This window comes from Rattus norvegicus, chromosome 7 (genome assembly GCF_021556685.1).
Source record: "Rattus norvegicus strain SHRSP/BbbUtx chromosome 7, alternate assembly SHRSP_T2T, whole genome shotgun sequence".
NCBI classification, from domain to species: Eukaryota; Metazoa; Chordata; class Mammalia; order Rodentia; family Muridae; genus Rattus; species Rattus norvegicus.
In genome coordinates, this window is record NC_141540.1 from 7642075 (window position 1) to 7664200 (window position 22126).

At 39.8% G+C, this 22126-nt stretch overlaps 1 pseudogene; it reads left to right on the top strand.

The window, feature by feature from the left end:
- The first annotated feature begins 8363 nt into the window (after window positions 1–8363).
- On the top strand, window positions 8364–14397 carry Rrs1-ps12 (ribosome biogenesis regulator 1 homolog, pseudogene 12; annotated as a pseudogene).
- Window positions 14398–22126: the final 7729 nt, after the last annotated feature.

Consider the following 22126-nt stretch of genomic DNA (forward strand, 5'->3'; position numbering starts at 1 on the left):
ATGTTGAAACTAATGTTCTGAGAAACCTCAAAGGCTTATGTAAATGGAAGATTTCTTGTTCTGGTTTCCTAGTATTGCTGCCTCCAACCCTGCTTCTCTGACACCTGGAGAAACTTAAATCATAAAATAAAGTATCTTTGCTTTGAAAGTAATTGGATGCTTCTACTTGTTCTTTACAAACAAGAGCACATGGTGCTTTTCCCTGGTTTCTCCTGTTTAAGGGAGGAAAGATTTTCCATTTCACAATGTATGGAATGATCAAAAAGTGATCTGGAGTAATTCAAGACCAAAATCTAATGGCCTGACTCAAACTCTTTCTGTCAGGTCCTATGTGTTTGCTCTTTTGGGCATTTTTTAATTTTTTGTTTAAAGACTACCCTCTCTTATCTTCTTTTCAGGAATAAAGACTATTAGATAGATTATAAATATTTGAATTTCAATCCATACTTTTAGGGAAAGAACAGCCTTTTTGAAATTGTTTTCTTACTCTTCCTTCCTGATGTCTCTCAAAAAATGAGATAAGTTATTTAGACATTATTTGAAGAATCTATGGTCATAAAGAGCCCCTTACAAGTCATCATAACCGGGAGGTCTAGAGAAAACTATATGTATCTTTTCATTACATTTCTATTTTTGATCTTTCAGTATAACAAGTGCTCAAGAATATTATTGAAGCACAGAATATGATTATGATTGCTATTCTTGGTTTTCAACTTGGACTAACTCAAACAATAAATAGAGGGAACAGCTGTGAGGGATTTCTGCTTAATTCAGTGTAAATCTGTGAGGTAGGAAATTATACCTTTAAACCATAAACTTTGCCCAGTTATAATCTGGACCATTCCTTCTTCTGGAAGCCTAAATTAGGACTGGAATAAAGAAGCTGTTAGTAGTATTCTGCTTGTTGTCACCTTAATATCATGTCCATATTTTCAAATATATGCAGAGCAAATTATTCAGGATTCAAGTACATACTGAGCACAAGTTGAGACATCAGGCTCCTCATGCACTGAGCAGACCCTGGATTCTTGAACTCTCCATTCATAAAATGCCATTGCTGAATTAACTGTTCCAAATTCCTGAAATATTACCAAAAAATCCCCTTTATGTGTACAGAGAGTTTCATCGTACAAATTCTGTTGGGTATTCCTGACTACTACATGAGCTATCTAGTGAGGACCACTTAGAGCATTGCTTGTCTCATAAGAGTCCCAGTTCATTGAAAACAATGACTTCATAAAATTCTTAGGCAAATGGATCGAACTCACAGCTATCATCCTCACTGTGGTAACCCAATCACAAAAGAACACACTTGGTATGAACTCACTGATAAGGAGACATAAGCCCAAAAGTGCAAAACTCCCAAGATACAATCCATGAACCATATGAAGCTCAAGAAATAGGAAGACCAAAGGGTGTGTGCTTCAGATCTTCTTAGAAAGGAGAACAAAATCCTCACAGGGGTATATCTGGGGACAACATATGTAGCAAAAAGTGAAGGAAAGTCCATCCAGAGAGTGACCCAACTGGGGAATCCAACCTTTATACAGACACCTGCCACACCCACCCCAGTGGAGTCTGTGTTACATGAAGCTCTTGTGCTTCATTTCTATCCAGAACAGGGGTATGTGCCTGGAATGGCTTGGCCTCCTGGAGGTCTCTGGCAGTCTCCCTACAAAAAGATATGATGACTAGGGTCTATGCTTGCGGTGTAGGTGCCTTCTGTGTTCTAGCCTTGGTGACCTTAGCAACTTTAAGCCTGTCAACAATATCTGATTTTAAGACTATAGCAGTGTGGAAAGATGGTCATGTACCTTTATATGTTTCAGGAAGTTAAAGTTCAGAGACAGAAATGTCTCACACCGTCATGATCCTGATGAACTCAATGGCTGCGATGAACTCAACTGGTGCACCCATTAGTTCCCAGCAAACAGGAGAGAAATTAATTGCAGCTATTAAGAACATGACTTTTCCAAAAAAGTCTTTTCCCCCATTTGGAAAAGTTTTGTTTAGCATGATTCAGAATAGTAGTGACTCTTTTAGAAATATCATGGATAAGTTCCAGCAAGTTGAGCAAACTTATCAAGAGTTAACTAGAAGGAAAAGAGATACTAACATTGAACAAGAAATGATAGAAATTATAGAATGGTTAGAAAAGTTTCCATATTATTATGAGGGGCCATAAATATAGAGTTTAAACTTTATTAAAACAAAGGTAAAGGTTGAATGCATATCTGGTGCCCACAAGTCTGGAAGTATAACTGCAGTTTTCTAGACTATTGTTTGCAGCTGAGAATTGTTTCCTAGACTCTATGTTAAGCTTTCCTCCTTGCAAGGGACATTTGGTGGGGTTATGAATAAGAGCTGGATGATTGCCAATTATGATGTACCTGTTCTAACTGCTTAAATCCATGCCAAGAAGTAAAGCTTTTTGCACCAACACACACCTCAAGTTTGTGTCTGTCTGTTGCCGAATCTGTTCTCTACCTGAAATACAAGCCTTGGTACCTTTGCTGATACTCTTCCCTGGGTGTTCTGTGGCAGACACCAAACCCAGGCAAAATTGCAGATACCAAGAAGTGGATGCTGAGAGGAGCCTGAAATAGCTGTCTGCTTGTCAAAAACAGAGGCAGATGCTTGCAGCCAATCACTGAACTGGGAACTGGGTCCCCAATGGGAAATTAGAGAAAGGACTGAAGAAGCTGAAGGTGTTTGCAACACCATAAGAAGAACACAATATCAAAAGAACAGATAACCCAGAATTCCTCAGGAATAAACCACTGCAAGAGAACATAGAGGTGGACTTTTGGCTCCATCTGTTCTGCATAGGTAGCAGAGGATAGTCTTACCTGACATCAACAGGAGGAAAGACCCTTGGTCCTCTCAAAGATCAGTGCCTTAGAGTAGAGGAATATCAGGGTGGCAGAAAGGAGCAAGTGGGTGGGTAGGAGAGGGATCACCCTCATAGCAGCAAGGTGGGGGGGCTGCAATATCAGGTTTCTGGAGGGGAAACCAGAAATGGGGATAACATTTAAATGTAAACAAAAAATCAAAAAAAAGGCAAGTCACATAATCTCAGTGATCACATCCCCTTAAGCCATTTTTTTTTCATGAGATGAAATGCTCTGCTGCAGGCCTTCCTAGTTTCTATAGCTTCTAGGCAACAAAAAATAAATAGGCAATGAAATCCCTCAAGTTAAACACAAACTAATACATCTTCATGATTACATCAGATGGAGGGAATGGAGCATAAGATAGGAATATTAACTAGATGTCTTAGTTTCTGTAGGCTAAGACTTTGCATCTCCAAAAAACCTTAAAATCAGAAGACAGTGTGTTGCAGGTTTGTTTTTTCCTTAATGCACATGGGTCTTAGGGAAGGAGCTCAGGTTTGTAGAGTTGGAGACAAATCCTGGACTTGCTGAGAAAGCTCACACTCTTATCACCTCAGGCATGGTACTGAAGTAGCTTTGTATCTGCAAGGGGGTACTTTGTGTATATTTCTCTGTTACTCATAAAGAGTAGATTTGTTTTGACCTTGGTTTGATAGCAGAAATCTATAGAACTATTCAATTCCTTCCTCCAAGCAGCATGTCTTTGACATATGTTCTTGAAAGTCACATCATTAGTGGAACTTCACAGAAATCACTTATTTATCAGGGAAAAATACTTCGTATTATAGTGTGAGATCTAATGTGGTAAAAGGGCAACAACTACCAACACTCCCATTTCCTAGTCTAGAAAACAAACAGTCTCCATCAGAGATGAGTGGTCTCTGCTGTAGGCTCCATATCTCGAAGTCTGAAGCTTGCCCTTAACAGTGCTTTAACATGATTTACTCACCCAGCGCCACTCCCAGGAGAGTTCCTCAATTCTTCATTTCATATGATGGGCCTCAATCTGCATTGCCTTCCAGGATGAGATGTGAGAGACAATGCAGAGATGCTGAGGCATGATCCGGAACCCACTAATGCCCTACATTGATGCCATATACCATTAGCATGATTACTCCTGTATGTGTCTCTACAGGTCTCAAGAAATGTCTCCCTTTGTTTGGGTGGGATCCAGTCCAACTAATGCACCACAAATGGAAAATAATAGTCCAGGACAGGTACTGGAGTTATGACTAGTCTGTTTGAGAATTTGAATACCAGAGGACCTAAAAGGCAATTAACAATCCTCTGTCACTTCAGGTTCAGGTAAAGTTCACTGCCCTCTGCTGTGCACAGCCAGAATTGCATGCAAATAAACATCGGGAGGTGGAGAGGTTGGTAGCACCCTCATGGAGGCAGGTTTTGTGAGAAAAGAATAGGGGTTTTTATTGAAAGTGGGAAGAGATACATTTGAGATACAGATAAAAAGTCCACTAAAAATTGCAGAAAGGAAATAATTCAAAACCCAAACACCTCTCCCACCCCCAAAAGAAGCTATGGTACATATTGAAAAGAACTCAGCAAAAATATCAATATTAAGAGTAACAAAAAACAAACCAACAATAGTAATAATAAAAATATTCATTCCTACAAAATTGGTGGAATTCATTAAATCTTCTGTCACAGCTAATGCTATATTTCAAGTAATCCACAGGCATACAGCTCTGTGTTTCCTGATCTCTTTTTATATTCCCATACTGAATGATTTTATTTCTTCTAATACATTAGAGAAATACTTCCGCGTTTCTCCTTTGTTTGTCATTATAAAGGTAGCTAAATTTATGAGCACAAGGATACAGCAAGAATATTTTTCACCACGAAGGTGGGATCCACAGAGCATGACACACTATTTACATCAAGAGCACAATTTCCTGTGCAGCTCTGGCTGGCTGTGAATTGATGATGAAGCATAAGCTGCATGAGACTTGCAGAAAACTACTGTAGCCTTTTATTTATGCTTTTACAGGAGGAAGAATCACACGTGATTCAGGAGGTTCTTTTGAGTGAATGTTTAGAGGTCACATTTTTATTTATAGGCACACATTAATCTATTCAACCACATCTTAAAGTGGGGAGTCAATGAGTTCAATGTATACAGCCTTAGAAATATAGAGTATTAATTAAAAAAAAAACAAAAAGTTAACAAATAAATAACAAAATTTCAAATGTAAACAAAGAAAACCAAACACATAAAGTAATCAAACTTCAAACCAAAAACCAAATACAGCAGGTAAGTTAGGCAGCATTCAATTGCTGCAGATTTTGCAACATACACCTACAGCCTGTTGATGACCTTGTAAAAAGCAAAATGGCAGGCAAGATGGTAAAAAAAATCTCTTTCAAGATGAATGTAGACATGCCTCATTTGTGTTGGTTGGTCATTGATGGACAAGTCCACCAAAGGTTAAACATGAGGCATATTCCATGCGATATCTCAAGGTCTTTCAAATGCAGCCTAAGTTTCCTATTGTCATGAGGATTGATATGCATGAGGTGTTGTCATTCTCTGTACACTCAGTGCTCCTGGTGGATAGTTCTGCTCTGAGAGCTGTAGTCCTGGTCTGTGAACTGTGCAAGCTTCTCCTGGAGTATTTCAGACCTAGGGGTGGAAAAGGCCTGGTGAGGACCTGCCATGTTATTTATCCCATACAACACAGCACAATTCAGCAGGATAATGCAGTATGATCTTTCATCTGAGGTCATTCTTTCATGCCCAAGAGAGGAGGGTAAGAGATCCCACAGGCCTGCATATTTTCTCAGCTTTTAAAAACTACTAGAAATCTAACTGTGAACAGCACATTACTCCAATCTTCCATATATATTATATTGTAATATCATTTTGCAATGTCTCAATGTCAGTTGAGGAGAAATATGAACAAACTAGAAAACAATAGGAAGGCCTTGGATGCCTGGCAATCACTAATATGAAGGCTATTATTATTCCTCCAGTACAAAATCTGACTGGGTTCCACTTGACAACTTCAATATCTGCAAAGAGAAACAATATCTCAAGAAGTACATGCACACTTGAGGGATATTATAATCAGCAAGAATATGCTGCAGAGAAATCTTCCCAAGGGGAGGCATTGATGTGTCAAGGAGATGCTCATGCAGAAAAGAAACTACATCCCTCCTTTGTTTATGGGTATCATAAAACTATTTGTGGGGAGACTTAAAGGCAATGGGCTCAGAGAGAGATACTAAAGAGCTCAGAGAGGAGGGATGAGTACACAATAGCCAGAATCTCTATGGATCACATATACTTCATGGACAGAATTTCTTTTAAAATAGACCAGAACAATATTCTGAGGTGCTCCTACCTAAGGGATGCTGAGAACTATGTAGAAAGTCAGATACACAAAAAGACAGTTTACAAGTACAGGTAATCTACACTGGTCCTCCCATCCTGTGATTTTAATTCATCTCAGTGACATCAAAATGATGCTGCATCTTCTCAGCCAAGGCCTTTTGCTCAGTGACCAGTTCTTTCTGCTTCAGGGGTGTGTGTGTGGCCTTTCTTATATTCTCTCCTCATCCTAGTCATTAGAAGATTATATTGTTCATGGAGGCATGCATATATACAGACACACAGACAGACAGATAGACAGACAGACAGACACCCAGACATACACACTTTTGAACACACCCAAATACATTTATTCACACATACAAGCAGAGTAATTTGCAGAATGCGGTTGGTTTCCCAGTTAATGGTAATATAAGAGATCTCCCAGGTTACTAATGTTGCATAAGAAAATAAAAAAAATAACTTTGAATGGGATAAGTACATAGTGAGCAGAGCCTAAAGACAGCTCAGTCAATAAAATGCATTCCCCTGAAAATCAGAAGTTAGAAATATGGCATCTTGGCCTGTTAGCCAAGCCTGCTTAGCAAGTTAACGAGGCTGTGCACAGTAGGCTTAATATCAGGGAATAGAACACTGGGTTGTAGCAGATGAGCCTCTTCCATCCTCTTGCTCACTGTTTCCCAATGGATGCAAAGTGAGCAGCATTTTCTAGTAGGAGCTCCCTTTACCATACCCTACCTGACACGGGAACCAAAACTATTACACAAACAACTAGGAAATCTTAACCACAATCCAAAGTAGAACTCTTTGACTTGTAATGGGATACTGTCAGATAAGTAAGATAAGGCTTACTAATTCAATGGCATATGGTGGCATGTACCATCAAACTCAGCAATACTCCAAGGAAGGACTGGAAAACATTGTACCTTTTCACTTTCTGACTCATAGACATCTGGATAATTCTACTTTAGGGCTGCGCTGAGGTGGACCACTACAACACTAATTTAACACAGTTTCTCTACTTACATCCACTTCTTGTTCTAGAATCCCTGCGTCAAAATGTTGAACTTTCAGAAGAGTTGTACATGGCTTCTCACAGGGCTACCCATCTCACAACCCCAGCAATGTCTGAGGGTAATCACTTTTGTAAACCCTCCTTAAAGATGATTTTCACTCAGATCAAATGATTTTGAATGACAATAGTCAATAGTGCCACAGACCCAACACAAGATAACTGCTTTAGACTATTTTGAGCCTAAGGTTCTGTCTGAGGCAAAGATATGATTACCCCTCAGCATAACTCCTGGACATCTTCTGGTTGCAGATTCAAATATAAGCAAATTAATCTTTCAAATAACAAATTCCAGGCCAAACTTCAAAGTCAAGGTGTATTGAGCCATGTTTAGGCCAATCTGGAAAGAAAGTGGTTGCAGGTAATGATTAAATTAACTAGAATGTTGAGAAGATACAACAAGCCACATGACCTTTCAGAGTTCACTCACTATACACCAAAAGCAAAGAAGGCAGAACAGCCTTTAGTCAGCAGTTTCAAGACTCAGGTACATGGATTTTGCATAGCCTCTCCTCACATCCCTGTACCCCACTCCTGTGTTTTGCTCCAAGTAATGTCAATGTTGATGAATAATTTTCCTACTATAAATAGTTTCAATAGTGATCAAGATCCCATTAAGAACAGTTTAAAATATGAATGGATACATTTTTCTTCCTCTTGTTCTTATGAATATCTATATATCTATATTACATGTTTGTATATATGTGCATATAGACTTATACACATTTATATGTATATATGTGTATATACATATATATTTATATATTTATGTCTGTGTGTGTGTTCAGAAACCAACAGTTCATGACCTCACATACACACACACACACACACACACACACACACATGCACAAACACATACACATATACACACACCATATCAGCACCCATATCAAACACACTTAAAACAAGCAACTCCCAATGTACAAATATCCACCATAGCCATAAACATGCTCACACATATCAGTGCTCACAGACACAAAAACAGAAATTATAAGTGAAAAGCAGGAAAGAGTGAGGAGTGTAGGGAGCTGCGACATGCCGTGCCTCAAAGATGGCGCTGGTTTCTGCCTTCCACCCTCCCAACAGTGAGCGCTCCTTTTAGTAAACAAGTCCTTATTTGGCTATGCCTGCCTGGCCTGCTAGCTTCCGCATAGTGACAGCCTATCTGCATGACCCACATGGCTTGCTAGGATTGGCCAGCGCTAGCTATTTAAGTGTGGTGGGGGGGCTCCCTGGGGTCAGAAGATTGTATCAAGTTTCCTGAGTAAACTGCTTGAAGAAGATCTCCTCTTGTCATGTCTTCCTTGCTGGTCGAGGTTGGGAGTGGCAGAGGAGGACATCATGCTGGAGCAACAGTTGTTGAATACAGATTAGGCAAAGGAAATGTTTCAAGTGGGAGCTTATGCAATGCTATTCATCCCTTATAAAGTAAACCTGTATAAGGAACACACTTCTTGAGCACACTAGCTTCAGAGAGTTGGACAACTGTTTCCCTCCAATCCTCACATATCTCACACAAACCCTCACCCTGAGAGAAGCCTTTCTTACATCCTTGTTCATCTAGTCAGGTCTAGATATAAGCTACAGGAAAGAACTCTAGAACATTGACATAAAACAGGACTGACAAACTTCCTCTAAAGCTCTATCACTATAAACCATGATTTGGGCAGTTAGAAGGTACCATCTTGTAATGTACAGGAAAAGGAGAGAAAGGACACAATCCCCATTAAAACTGACAATGTTAGCCATTCTTTCGGCAATTTAATTGAACTCTAATTAGTTCTGTGCACTACAAAGGAGGCTACCACATGGCATCCCTCTAGCATAATGGCATGTAAGTGTGCAATGTGTTATCAACAAATCCCCCTTAAGGAAATACAGTCTCTAGTAGAGCAGGAGGATTTGGTTGTCAGTCTTCCAGTTTCTTGCATGTGGCTAACACCACAGAAAGTTTTGTAAATGGTCAAAGAAATGAATAACTGGATGAGACCTAGGAGAGTGTCTGGATAATTTGGAGAGTGGTTAAATTGGTTTGACTGGGATTATGGTTAGATATCAGGACAACCTGCCCTTGATGCTTCATTCATCCTACCTGATGCTGCTTGTTAAATGCATCATAGATTTTCATACTGGATTCCACACAGAGCCTCGTTGTTTCTTTAATGGATTCTTCCAGTGTATTCTGATCCCATGGAAATACTCTGTTCTCATTTCATGCTTTTTTGGCATTGTGCTTCAGCTGAATAGACTCACTTAGGAGGAAGCAATACCTGAGACTAAGCCACAAACAAAAAATGGTGAATCCCAGCAAGAATCCAAGCTCTTTCCCCCTCTCCAAGTACATTATTCCTTCTAGGGCCCTGATCCAAAGACAGCCTTAGATTATAGCCCAAGTCCATGGTAGCCATGGAGCATAACCTAGAGACAGGTCAAATCATGAAAAGAGCAACATTCCAGAAGACTCAGGGTACTTCTCATTGACTGACACCAAAGATTCAAGTTTGTCCAAGAAGAGAATATCATCCCTATGTGTGCTTATATGTTCATTTTTTAAAAAGTCACTTGAAGGCAAATACACACTGAGAGACGAGAATAGAGACAAAAGGTATACAATCTTTCTATGTGTCTCATGGAATATATATATATATATATATATATATATATATATATATATATATATATCCTGTCAGAGCCTCAGAGGATCAAGATTTCTTGATAGCTCCATCACTGTGCACATCTTTTCTATCTACAGAATTTTTAGGTGGGAAAGACAACGATTGGAGAAGTTCACTGCTTCTTTACATTTGGTCAAACTATCTATAAAAGTTAAAAATCCTAGAGCCTTCCTTAGAGGCTGGCTTCCTGGTACACATCAAACACTATAGAACCTGATCCTCACTTTAGTTCAAAGATAAGAATGGGCTGACACATTACGTGCCTAGTGCTGGGGTCCAAACTCTGTTAGTCCCTCACCCGTATCATCAATTTTGTGTCGTGAGTTGGACTTGGACAAGCCTTCATTGATCTGCTGGCACATTTTCTGCACATCAGTCATCACTTGCTGGTGTTGCATCATGAGCATCTAGGACTCAAAGTTGTTCCTGTGGTAGGGCATGGTTCAAGGATCAAATAACTTTCTGAACTAAGGATTCAAGGATTACATAAATTCAGGCTGAATCCTCAACTACCTCAGCCTAGGACATGCCACAACCTTACTCCCTAGTTCTGGATCTTTTTGTCACTTATTAAACTTATAAGGGACACAGGGACAGCACAGCCAGCAATGAAAGAGAGGGAGCTGATCTGCTTGAGCTCCCTAAGGGGTCTTGAAAGAATAGACTAGCTTTTAAAGAACATTGTAGGACCCTCTGCCTCAGACCAGGATCCAACTTAAACCTGTGAAGACTATTCTCCTGTACTTACGTGAGAATTTTTACTCCTAGAATTTATTGCTACTTGAAAACCTAAAGGAACATAATCAGGGAAAAGAATTTATAACACACACCAGGAGATTCCAATGTGCCTTCAATGTGAGCAGGGGTCAAATATTGTACTGCTCAAAGTGAGGCTCTCAGCCTGATCACTATCATGCCATGGAAATTGAGTCAGGCTAATTCTCAAGCAAAATCAAGGCCATAGAATCCCCAGATCTTAAGGGATACACACAAACACTTTCAAACACCCCCCACCCCCTACACTCATATAAAATTAGAATGCCAAATAAATACAATGATGTGGCATTATCTCAAATTACAATGAACAAAATCAGAGAAAAACAGTGATAACCTGTTGCAATACAGTCACACAATGAGAGGCAGCAAGTGGGATTATGCTTCTTTAGCTTTACAGAGGGCCAATTGAACCCAAAGTACTTCCACATCAATTATAACAATGATTGGTCATAAATAGATCACCTAGAAATTTCCACAAGCCAACACCCGTCCAGGCTTTTTTAAACATACAGTGAGATCTTGCACATTACTATTCTTATTCCCAGGCTGTGATTCAGGCCACAGGCTTTGATTTACTTTTGGAGGAATCAAAATAGCCTGTGCCCCCATCTCACTCCTATCTGAACTTCACATTCTGTGTTTAAGATGCAGTCAGGAAAATGATTTTCACTATGTGGATACCCTGGAGTTGTAGCCTACTGTGATGTGACGAAATATGGACTTAACAGACATCTCAAGACAGTCAACAAAGAACTTGCATTGTGAATACCTGTTGCTTTTCTGAGCTAAAAAGAAAGAATTCCCCAGAGTTCTCTCTCATTTTGCATCTTGTAGAGAGCAATTTTCAGGTTCCCCAAACACTTCATTCTCTCCTCATAAGGGGTCATGCAGGGTTGGGAGGATGCCTTTTGTGCAAACTCTATAGGTAGATAAACACAAGTAAACTGGCATATATGAGAGAGGCATATAGTGCCAGGAAAAACTATGCTTAGTCTAAAACAGAAATCTGAGGATGAACAGTTCTAGAGACACAGTGAATCCCTGACAGAGTAAGAAAGCTATCTTTAAACCAAATTCAGCTATGTCCCTGTTCCCCACCATGATAGCCATATGATGACATATGCCACCAGAGACATATACCACATTTCCTAATGCCATTCCTCTGGCACCGAAATGCAAAAGCTAGCCCAAACAAGAACTGGAGGACATTCTCAGCTAATGTCTGATGTGAGGCTGTTAAGTCCTTGAGTCCAAACTGCTTGCCATCTTGAAGCCCTAATGATGTGTGTTCAAGTACAAAGTAACTGAGACCTTGATATATGACCAGGAGAGTATCCCTCTTGGCATCAATTACCCATGTAACCTACAGGACACTGCTGAGAATGAAGTGTTTCAATAGCCTATCCTGAGAGAGACATTTTGTTATACTTATAGAGGCTCACTCTGGTATTCTTTGACATTCCCCATGACATTAAAGAGCTCCAAGGAAAGACGCTTGACATATATAAATTCTTGGCTCTCTGTCAAAATACTGATCAGAGATTGTTGAGTCTGGGTTGGCCATTTAGGAAAACTGAGGCTCCAAATCATAAGTCCTACTCCTGGAAGGACCAGCTCAGGCCAACCACCTCCAGGAAGCTGCCCTAGCCATGCCCAGTACATTGGGCCTTCCCCAGGACCATTTCCTTAGTCTTGTTCTTCAACATGAAAGGTTGGCCTCATTTTGCCTTGTTCTGGTCTCTGCATGTATATGATTCTCCCTCTGAAATAGACTGATCAACATGGAGAATATGCCTACTTCTGAATCCATTAGGCTCTGAAGGGATAGTGCACAGGTAGTTATTTGGTGTCACCACAACACTGGGGAACTCACAGAATATTCTAGGGTTCTTCTAGATACAAGAGAATTTCCAGGGAAGACACTACCAATGATGCCACTGGGAAATGCCATAACCTACTTGCTAACTACCTCTACCCAGACTGACCAGTTTCTGGACTGCCTTTTTCAGAGACTCACTTTTGAGCAAGGGAACACTCATTGACACACACTCCTTCCAGAGCTAGAGAGTTCTCACTATTTCATTAAAATTCAGTTGCTAAGGATAGGGGGAGTTGGTGAAGGGCTTGGTATGGGTAGAAGATCTTTTTTAACACTCAAAGATCCAAAAATCTTGGATGAGTGATATTTTTCACCCTGAAATATATAGACCAGGGTCCATTCATGTTATATATTGCCCAATTCCCACAGATTTTGCTGTTTCCTAGAGGCTAATATCTTTTTCCTACACCTTTAAATGTATGCAAGTTGGAGTATATTGTTTCATTGAGTATGCCTTGAGAGGGGACATGGTTGAAATATACTCATCCATGTGTTTTCATGAAATCTCTGTCTTACAATCACATTTTGTGCAATGAAAACTCCATTGTCCTGGCAACATAGGTCCTCAGATAGAGCAAACATGAAATTGTAAACTTTCTGTCCATTCTTAAAAATTAAAGTCCTTGAAAGTGAGGGAACTGAGCCTCAAGCAAAAGCAACGGAGGGGCAGAGTGTGGAGGAGCTGCTGGTCAAGGCCGAGCAGGAGGAAGCGAGAAGTTCCAGTGCATTCTACTGCACAAGTAGGTAGAGCTGGAATTCGAAATGAGCCACCAGCTGGTTTCAGACAGCAATACCCTGATGGTGCTGTGCCAGGCCTGGCCCTCCCAAGCGGCCAAATTTTGGGCTCTGGAGTGATAAACACAAAGCTTCTCATGAACAAGCTGTGGCAGCTGCTGACCGAGCAAGTGGATGAGGTGGCGGTAGTGTACTTTCAGGAGCCTGCCACAGGCCTGGCCTGGCAGAAGCCTCTGCATCATCCACTGCCTCTCACCTGCTTTCAGCAGTTTGAGTGCATTAAGGGCATCCGTCCCAAGAAGAGAACCAACATCCTGTGTCACAGGCTGAGTAGCCAGTGGTGCTATTGTTGTGGTTACAAGCTCGCCAAGGATGACACTAAGGAGTGGCTGACTCAGGTGCCTGGGAGCATTGGCTCCATGGAAGACCAATTCACCAAGAGGATTCAGGCCAAGAAAGAATGCGTGGCCAAGAATGAGCTGAACCATCTGCAGAACCTGGCCATTACGCACAAGATGCAGATGCCCAGATCAGCCGGCCTGCACCCATGGGACGCCAGAGTAAGGATTACCTGGGCCGCACCATGCAAGTGGCTAAGTTCTCCACAGCTTTGGTGGGATGCTTCCAGGAGTGCTTCCCCAAGGAGAAAGCCCACCCTGACCTCTGTCAAGAAGAAGAGGCTTCAGGCCCTCTTTGGGGACTTCACAACCCAGAAAAATAAACAATTGGAGCTACTTTGAATCATGAACAGCAAGAAACCTCATCTGCAGGTGACCCTGGCCACCAACAAACTGATGAGGGAAGAGGACCAAGAGGAGTTTGCCAAGAGGAGGATAATGAGCCAGATAGGAAAGAGAAAAAGTGTCCAACAAGGGTTATTGGGCAAAAGAACGGGTGGTGTGTCAGGTTAGGGAGAGAAAAAGAAAGGAGACTTGGGAGGAAAGAAGCATTCCAGGCTGCCTGCTTTAGGTGTCAAGAAGAAAGGTGTGCTATACCAAGGAGGGAAGATGAAAAAGTAGTGCTCTCCCCTCTGGACTTGTTCAGAAAAACTAGAACTGTAAGTACTGTAGGCTGGTTCAGGATGTGGCCGCTGTCCTCGATGAGCTTGACATTGAAAGGACAGGTTTGTCTTCCCTGCAGTCAGTGCTGGACTACAAATTAATGGAGACACTGACTAGAAGTTGGTGTATTTTGAGAATATGAGAATTATAGAAATAATATGGTGAGAACCAGAAATAAGTCAAGGCCTGCCTTTTTATCTTGACTTTGGAAACTGGTTAAAGATTGATCAAATTTTGAGGTTATAGTAGATTGGTTTTAATAGTTTTGCTTTATTTTTGTAATAAAGCTTGTATATTTATCAAAGCAGGGATAATGACAGGAAATTACGAGGATGTAAAGGTGTTGCTTTTAACTTTTACTGTCAGTAGAAGTTGTATGTGAAGCCAGTGACCTGGGTACCGATATGGAGTGTGCTTGCAAAAATCAAAGTTACAATGGCTATAAAAAGGCCCCTCAAAAACTCTTTTTGCACTATGTATAAATATAGTGCTTCATGGTGTTAGTTCAGGTGTTGTATTTAGCCAATAATTTGGAACCAATGGTAATTAATAATGGTAATTAACCTAGTTACTTAAGAAAATGCTTTTCATGTTGCTTGTAGCCAGTGGCTTTTGTTTAATTGGGATGGGTTTTAGTTTTTAGCAAATGCTGGACTGGAATTCGCTATGGAGCTAAGCAAGGCTGACGGGAACTCTCACAGGCCAAGTTCTGAGGTTAAAAATGAGCAGTCACATCCAACAGACACCATTTTACATTCTGTCCTGGATGTTTTCCCTGTTTCATTGTCTTTTTTTGTCTTAATAAACTGACCTTTGCATCAGTAAAAAAAAAGTTAAAGTCCCGCATTTTCACAATCTCCCATATAACCAGAAAATTAAAGTAGACATCAGTGAGCAAAGTTCAACATACATTGTCATTTGCTGCTCTATGGTTTCATCAACTATCACTTCTCCAATATCTACCTTCCTGAATTCCTAGTTCCAGGTTTGAGTTAGTTGGCGGTTGTACCATGATCCTGTAATCATAATGTAGCAAAGACTAACAAGGATGCATAGGTAATGAAAAAGCCTCAGATCTAGTGAAACCTCAATTTTCATGTGTTCTTAAGTGCCTGAGAGAACTCCCTTACACACTGTCATCTGGGTTTCTGCCTTTTTGACAAGGGTCTGCAGAAGCCATGGTAAAATGATGCCTAACCACAGAGGTGTAAGTGTGGAAAAATCATGTGAATCCTTTCCAAATTGATTTCATTACCTTTGGCTATCCAGTTGAGCAGGTAGTATCACAATGACAAGGCTCAAAATGGGAACTGGCAGGAGGTTGGGGAAGTCAGAAGGCTAATGGATCTCTGAGATAGTTCAATGAATAGCCTTTATGAAGAACTAGAGGGCCTGGATAATGAAAGAGAATTGGTTAGAGATTTTGACCAACTGCTTACCTGTGAACCTGAGAAACAATGAAGGAGGTATTTCAAACATAAAATTATGCAGATGAATTCCTCCATGCATGTGGTACAATAGGTCCAAGGTAAGTAGTAGGCCTATCCACCCTTTTGTCGACACTAATGAGAGTTTTGTTCTGTAACCTGTAACATCCTTTTCTTTGTTTTCATGGGACCAGAACTCTGAATTCAGCATGCACAATGATTTTTCCATCTATACATTTACAATTACCTTTAATTAAGCAGTTTTGACTATGAATGTTCAGCTACTATCTGAAACAATCTTGAGGAAGTGGTAAAATGCTTGTAACAGTAGCAGGAGAAACTTGTAGCTATTTTTTGAGCATTTTCAGTCTGATGGAGGAAAACATCTTCCCACCCAGAAAAGGCTTCATTAAAAACAATCATGTACTCTTAAGCTCCACTATCTGGCAGAAATGAGTGACCTTAGTTTCCCAGACTTAAACATAGTCTCAGCCCCTCACATATGCCCACTTCTGAAAGAAGTATCACTGTTTTAGATTTACATTACTACAAACCTGACACATTGCTTAGATATACAGGGCCAGCATATCAAGCCTAGTTACAACAAATTGAATGTGAGCAACTCAGTATTGTGGACCCCAGACAGGGAGCCTCATTAAAGATAGTTACCAATATTTTCTGGCAGGACAATCCTTCCTGTGCTATCCACCACCAACCTTTGGGCTTAAGCTCTCCTTTTGTTCTTTGTACATTCTCAATTTTCTCATGGTTATACAAGGAAGTTTCAGGCAACAGTGGATCACAGTACATTATCAGAATGTCAGTATATCCCACTGTTCTTTGGGCCATTTTGGTGCAGACAGGTCAGTGTCCTGTTAACCTCTGTTCTCAATGTAGACATTAAGTTGATATCCTCAGCCTTCTAACAAAGGAACACATGGACAAAAGCAAATATTCACCAGTAGAGCTAAGACTTACTCTTTGATTTTAATGTCCTTCTGGAAGCTGTGAAGTCACCTCTTTCCCTTTGGATCATACCATGCATATGTGCAGTAACAAAAGTATAGTAACTTTTCTTACATGTGATGACAGATATTGATTCTCACCACGTATTCTGGCTCTAAGTCCTGGGTCCGTATCACTTCATTTGCAGTAACTGCCGAAGCCTCTTGTACCTGGTTCCATGTTTAATGAAGATGTTAACATCCATGTAAAGCATTGCATCAGAGACTGTCATAGGATGTAGCATGTCCAATACATCTATCCAGATTATTTAGACCATGTTGTTTTCCTCTTGCAATCATTGATGAGCATGTTTGGGTCAACATCAGGTAAGAGCATAGCAGAATTGATGGCGATGGGTTTTTCAATCCAGACTCCAGTATGATTCAGGAATAAATCCTGTTACTATTTCACACATGCAATAAAAATCCAAGGTTCTGGTATTCCATTGAGGAGAGGCTCAACTACATGAGTTTAAGTTTCTGATCCAGAGGTAACTTCTCTAATAGTGATAGCAACCACAGCTCTTAGACAAGTGGATCAGCCTGATGCTGTAGGGATCATTAACTTGGGCAGGTACATTACACAGCAATTGCATGTCACTACAGTGAGTGGTTGCGCACCTTTTGCAGTAACATTTCTTTCATGATCTTATGGATGAAATGCTTGGAGACATATAGAAGTTCTGGGATTGGATCCAAATCATCTGTCTTTAAAGCCTTAAAAATGTTTTGTACACTCAATTTCCAGATTAGAGACTTAGTGCCCTCATATGTGCAGGGATATTTTGGTAGGGAAGGTTATAAAGACTATTATTTTTTAGATGTTATAGAACTGGGTAGATAGTTTAACTGAACTTGATTTAACTTTGTACATGGTATCTGTCTATAATTTCATAATTTTTTCGAGGTTTCCCACTTCTGTTGAGTATAAGCTTTTATAGTGAGACATGATTTTTGAATTTCCTCATTTTCTGTTGTTATTTTTCCCTTACCATTACTGATTTTGTTACTTGGATACAATCATTGTGTCTTTTCGTTACTTTGTGTAAGGTTTATATATCTTATTGAGTTTTTTAAAGAACCAGTTCTTTGTTTTTTGTTGATTCTTTGTATCTTTTCCTGTGTTTCTATTTCATTGAATTCAGCATTGAGTTTGACTATTTCCTCCCTTCTACTCTTCTTGGGTGTGTTTGCCACTTTTTGTCCTAGATCTTTTAGATATGCAGTTCATTTACTAGTATAGGATTGCACCAATTACTTTCTGAAAACTCAGGGAGGATCCATCTTTCCCTGCATTCCATAGTGTACATGCATGCAGTAACAAAAGCTTAGTAATTTTCCTGGTTTATGATGATAGACTTTCTTTTTCACAATCTGATCATCTGAGTCAGAGTGATAAATTCTGTGCTCTGGGAAGAAAAAAAATGCATATAAGTTTGAGAGCAAATCATTTCAGTTACAATGACTGCTGGAGCCCATATGTATGTGGTTCTATATTAATGATGATGCTCCTATCTAAGAAAAAATTTGACTCGAATTTTTCATCAGTTAAGAGAGTGTCCCTTAGGTATATAAAGATGCCTGTTACCATGGTTGTTATCACATACAATCATTGATGAATACTATCCTTAGGTCATAATGAGGCCAGAGAGGAACAGGTTTGATGTCAGTGGGTTTCTCAAACTGGATTCCAGGATGGTTCAGGAGAAGCACCTGCTATGTTTCACGCATGCATTAAATAGCCAGAGCTCCCTTTTCCCTATGAAAAAAGAATAACTCAATGGGAGATGTGCACTTAAGATCCTAACCCAGACTCAACTTGTCTGCTTCTTTCATTAATAGTGGCAGCTACCATAGCTCTGAGACACATTGGCCAGGTTGGAGTTATAGGTTCCAGTAGTATGAACATGGACAATCCAAGGTGATTCCACAGCCCTGTGTTTTTTTAAACACCACTTGCCATACCTTTAGTTTCAGGAGCAAACAGATCAAAGAATTTAGAAGAATCTTGAAGTAGTAAGTCTAGATAGTATTATCAATAACAAAGTAGCAAAATCTTGAGGCCAAGCTATACTTCACCATACTGAAAATTAAGTGAATAATGTGAACAGAATACAAGGATAATTATGTAAAAATGTTATTTCCCAGGCAGTTTTCGGTCAAGATCTGAAAGCATTAGACAACATTGATTTATTTCTTAGCACCTGTACTTCCTATTGGACCTGACTTTTTCATCTATTTTCCTACCATTTTTATTTAACTGGGTATTTCTTATTTACATTTCAAATGTTATTCCCTTTCCTGATTTCCTGTCCATCAGTCCCCTAACACCTCCCCCCCCCTCTCTCTCTCTCCTTTTCTATATGGGTGTTCCCCTCTGCATCTATCCCCCATTACCACCCCCATAACAATCCCCTACACTGGAGGTCCAACCTTGGCAGGACCAAGGACTTCCCCTTCCACTGGTGCCTGAAGTAGTCTATTTACTGCTACCTATGCAGTTGGAGCCCAGGGTCATTCTTTGGGTATTGGTTTAGTCACTGGAAGTTCTGTAGGTTGGCATTGTTGTTCTTATGGGGTTGCAAGCTCCTACAACTCCTTCAGTCCTTTCTCTAATTCCTCAAAAGGGGATCCTGTTCTCAGTTCAGTGGCTTGCTGCTGGCATTCACCTCTGTATTTGAGATGTTCTGGCTCTGTCTCTCAGGAGGGATCTATATCCAGTTCCTGTAAGCATGCACTTCTTAGCTTCATCCATCTTATCTAGTTTTGGTGGATATATATATATATATATATATATATATATATATATATATATATATATATGCAGGCTCTTAATGGCCATTGCTTCAGTCTCTGCTCCAAACTTTGCCTCCATATTCCATCCTATGAATATTTTAGTTCCCGTTTCGGTCATTCTTGAGTTTCATGTGGTCTGTGCAATGCATCTTGAGTAATTCGAGTACTTGGGCTAACATCTACCTATCAATTAGTGCATACCATGTGTGCTTTTCTGTGATTGGGTTACCTGTTTTCTAGGTCCATCCATTTGCCTATGATTTTCATGAAGTCATTGCTTTTGATAGCTTAGTAGTATCCCATTGTGTAGATGTACCACAATTTCTGTATCCATTCCTCTGTTGAAGGGCATCTGGGTTCTTTCCAGCTTCTGACTATTATACATAAGGCTGCTATGAACATAGTGGAACATGTGTCTTTGTTGTATGTTGAAGCATCTTTTGGGTATATGCCCAGGAGAGGTATAGTGGGTCCTAAGGCAGTGCAATGTCCAGTTTTTGAGGAACATCCAGACTGATTTCCAGAGAGAGGTTGGACCAGTTTGCAATCCCACCAACAATGGAGGAGTGTTCCTCTTTCTCCACATTCTCACCAGCATCTTCTGACTGGTGTGAGATGGAATCTCAAGGTTGTTTTGATTTGCATTTCCCTGATGACTGAGGATGTTGAACATAACAGGAAGCATTTAAAGAAATGATGCTATCCTAACTAGTGGTCTGTATGTAGGTGAGTGCCAATTGATCTATTTCTATCTCTTTCTGCCCAGTTCCAGTCTGAGTGAATCACGGAAATCCACATAAAACCAAATATGCCGAATCTAATAGAAGGGAAAGTGTCAGAAAAAGCCTAGAACACATTTGTACAGGAGAAAAATTTCAGAACCAAATACCAAAGGGTCATGCTCTAAGATCAACAGTCAATATATGAAATCTCAACAATCTGAAAACTTTCTTTAAAGCAGAGGACACTGCCAATAGGACAAAATAGCAACTACAGATTCGGAAAAGAGTTTTACAACCCTACATCTGAAAGAGTGCCAAAATTCAAAATATACAAAAAACTTAAAAAGATAATCTCCCAAACAACCAAATAACCCAACTTTTAAACTGGTTAGAGAGCTAAACCAAGAATTCTCAACTGAGGTATCTCAATGCCTAAGAAACACATCAAGACATTTTCAACGTCATTAGTTATCAGAAAAAGGCAATTCAAAATTAACCTGAGATTCTACATTACACCAATCAGAATGGCTAAGATAAAAAAACTAAGGCAGTAGCAGAGCAGTCTAGGATGTAGAGAAAGTAGAACACTCCTCCATTGCTGGTGGGATTACTAGCTGTATAGTCACTTTGGATATCAATGTGGAGGTTCAGGGAAAATAGCAAATAGCTTTACCTGAAGACCCAGGTTTACCACTCACTTCAGAGCATATGCTCAAACATGATCCATATATAACAAGGACATGTGGTAGAATATGTTCATAGCAGCCTTACTTATATTAGTCGAATCCTAGAAACAAACGTGACATACCTCAAATCAACTGAGGAATAAGTATAGAAAGTATGCTGTATTTAAACAAAGGAACACTACTCGGGTATTAAAAATGAGGACACCAAGAACTTTGTAGGCAAAAGGATGGAACTGGAAAATACTGAAGTAACAGAGATCGAAGAGGACATAACATGGGATATATTTAGTGTCAAGTGGATGTTAGTGCAAAAGTACAGTATACCAACTACACAAGTCATTGATCACATGAGGGTTAACAGTGTAGAAGGCCAAATTGAGGATGCTTGAAACCCACTTAGAATAGGGAATAAAATAATCATGGGAGACAGAGGGATGGAGAGAACTAGATAGAGGCAGAGAAGGATGGACAAAGGGGAGTAGCAAGTATGGGAAGAGACAGGAGAGAAATCCAGAGGAAAAGGGGAATAACAATAACAATAAACATCAGTGTGGAATGTGGAACCCCTGGAAAGTCCCAATTGCATGGTGTTATATAAGTTCATAACTGTTTTTACATCATCTTGGACTATTTTGCAACTAATAAAAGATTATAGAATGACAATGAATGTCTATAGAAAATACCAATAGAATGCTATGGGTTAAGAGCACTATATGGACAATTGCATATGGTTGTGATTCTAGAACATTCTATATCTGTGTCAACAAACATGAGTTCAAGGTTGTATGTGAAATTTTTGGCTATGCTAAAAAGTTTTACTGTGCCAAAATTGTCACATCAGTTTAGTCTGAGTTCTGAACTTTGGGTAATTTTAATTCTTTTGCTTCTGTTTTTCTTGATTTTCATAATTTTTATTTATTATTATTGTTACCATCAGTATCATCAACATCAATTATTCTTATGATGACTCTGGGATTTGAACTTAGAGCCTTGCACATGATGGGCAAGTCCTACTACTACTATCCTTTAGCCTGATTTTCTAAATTTTAAAT